A 3,177-nucleotide genomic window follows, 5' to 3' on the forward strand; every position below is an offset into this window, starting at 1 on the left:
TAGTAGTCCACTCCTCACGTCGGTCGTCACGGGGCACGCCACGCCAGACGCCACACAGGCGGAGCTCCGTAAAAAACCGGAAGTTGGGTAAACATCCCTGCCTCACATTCTCGTTTAGTTTTCGTTCGTTAACGAAAACGTATTTGATTTGATAGTTGTCGTCGTTTGACAAAAATGTGCTATACTTTGCGTCTCGTTTTCGTCAGTTGAAAAATGCCGGTGACGAAAGCGGTGACGAAAATGTTTTCGTTGACGAAATTAACACTGCTGTAAACTCCATTGGCTGTAATGTCATTGCACATATTACCTGAATATATTACCAACATTAAATATAGGGAAAAATATAAGAAAAGCCTTTTTCTTAATTGTTTAGTTTTCAGCAGCTTAATAGATGCTCCTAACTTATGCGTATGCGGTGGTACAATACATGTTTAAACTTTAATGTGCTATTATTACATGCTCTGGATGGAATTGTGTTGCCGATATAGAAATGGCCAGCAGAGGAGTGTTCATTTTGATGATGTCAATTTTTTATTTAGTTTTAGTTATAGTCTTAAGACTAAAATGCCATTTTAGTTTTAGTCGTATTTTAGTCTTAAGACTAAAATGCCATATTAGTTTTAATCGTATTTTAGTCATCTGAATTGTTTTAGTTTTAGTCGTATTTTAGTCGACTAAAATTGTGTTAATTTAGTCGACGAAAACGTTTTAGTCGACGAAATTAACACTGCTACGGACCCCACCATCTTTAATACGATATCTGATTCCTGTTTTGACAGTTGTGCCCCCATTTCTTTCTCCCATTTTACCATGAATGGAGGGTTCTCCAAACAGAGCCACTCTGTCAACATTCTATATATTTGTGATACTCCATGTTTTTGAGTGGAGGTGTAACTTAATTTCTCAATAGTGTTAAGAGTTTTTTCCGATCTAATCGGTTGTGGTAATGATTTAACAAAATGGCTCAGTTGGAGATATCTCCATTCATCTAATTTTATATCTTCATTAATTTGCTTTAAATTTTGAAATGTTTTAATACGACCTTTGTGAAGTATATCCTTGAATTGAGTGCTACCAATCCATTTTCCAAATTTCTCCTCATTCCCTGGTGGGAAATATTTTGTGCCATTTAGTGATATCATTGGTGAGTTATATTCTAATTTCAGTTGTTTATTAACCCTATCCCATATTTTGTAGACAATCTTTGTCAATTCATGTGCACCTTGTGTTTCCCTATATTTTGGTGGTATCCATATTGTTTTGTGTAAGTGAGTATTATTTTGTGCACATTCTATTTCCACCCATCTTTTCCCCGTTGCTTTTTTTGTCAAATCAATCATTCGTGTAATAATTACCTCCCTATAATACCTTTCTATATCCGGGGTGGCTAATCCCTCTTGTGTTTTACCTCTTGTGAGAATCTTATATTGTACCCTGTGTTTTTTCCGCTGCCATATATATTTTGTTAATAAAGTTTTTATTACCCTAAAAAAGGATGGAGGAATATTTATTGGTACTAGAGAAAATTTGTACAAAATCTTGGGTAATATAAACATCTTAACTATGTTTATTCTACCGATCCATGAGATTTGATTATTTGATCTCCTTGTTATATCTGTTTTTATTTCATGTAATAAAGGTATAAAATTAGCTTGATATAGTTTTCCGATTTGTGGTGTTATGTATATCCCTAAATATTTTAATTTGGTTTTTGCCCAGGTATAAGGGAAATAGGCTTTTAGTATCTGTTCTTCTTGAATGTTTAAACTGATATTAAGAATTTCAGATTTTATTGGATTTATTTTGAAGTTTGATCATTTTCCATATTCTTTTAATTCTTTTTGGATGTTTGGGAGTGTAATCCTGGGATTCGTAATATAAAATAATAAGTCATCTGCATATGCTGCTGCCTTATGTTCATCCTGATTCACCTTCACTCCACTTATATCTTTATTTTGTCTTATTTTTGCTAATAGAGGTTTTAGGGTTAATATGAACAATAGGGGGGACAGGGGACATCCCTGTCTTGTCCCATTGCTCATCTCAAAACCCTCTGACAATCCTCCATTTATCTTAATTTTTGCTGTCCGTTTGTTATATAGAGCCTCTATCTATTGCCTCATTTTTAATCCAATCCCTAAATTTTTTATTGGCTCCTTCATGAAGTCCCAATCCACCCTATCGAAGGCCTTTTCGGCATTAATCGACAATAGGAGGGAGGGGACTTCATGATTTTTTGTTTTTTTGTAGGAGTAACAGGGTTCGGACAGCATTGTCTTTCCCTTCTCTGCCTGGCACAAATCCGGTTTGATCTGGGTGTATCCATAGTTCCAGTAGGCCCTTTAATCTTGTTGCTAAGATTTTTGCAAATAATTTCATATCTACATTTAACAGGGCAATTGGTCTATAACTGGAACATAGGGTTAGATCTTTCCTTTCTTTCGGTATTACCGTGATATGGGCCATCATGGTAAGCTAATCAAAATGACCACAGCTGATCACAGTTGAAACAAATTGTGTGTCATTGAGAAGATGTTTAGCTACACCTGACTGAATTTACAAGTCATTTTTAGGAGGGGGGTGATCCTTTTTCCCACATAGTGATTCTGTTTTTGATATTTTTTTCTGACATGTTGGTGTTATATCTTTCACTTGGATGTAATAGGTTGCACTGAGGAAATACAGCTTGATAAAATAAAAACTGTGTCTGTCTTCATTTCAAGCTGCAAAGCAAGAAAATGTGATTCTTTTCTATTGTATAAAGGTGAGTATACCCCTGCGCTATGGCTATGTTTGATGTGCTCTAATCTTAACAGTGCATCAATTCTACAAAAATGACTGTTAACTGAAGGAGAAGGAAGGAGTCGTAAACATCCATTTGCTAAGGACACATTTCATGCTGTTTTGAATCATATTGCTTAGGAGTGGGGAACTCAGGAGGGGAGCACCGAGTGGCACCTTGGACTTTTTTAAAGACTTTTTTAAAGAATGCACTAGCACTTCTTATGCATAAATGCACATATTTCACCTACAGTGTTTAATATGTGGAAGCAGCGCTGAGTTTAATAAATTGATTATTTTCTACTATACGTACAATCCACCAATAATAAGCTGTTTATCTGCAGTGTGAGATCACCACCTAAGGTGTTGCTCAAGCTGACTGGCAGTCTCACCCGA

The sequence above is a fragment of the Pelophylax lessonae genome (assembly GCF_965119305.1).
Source record: "Pelophylax lessonae genome assembly, chromosome: 3".
NCBI classification, from domain to species: Eukaryota; Metazoa; Chordata; class Amphibia; order Anura; family Ranidae; genus Pelophylax; species Pelophylax lessonae.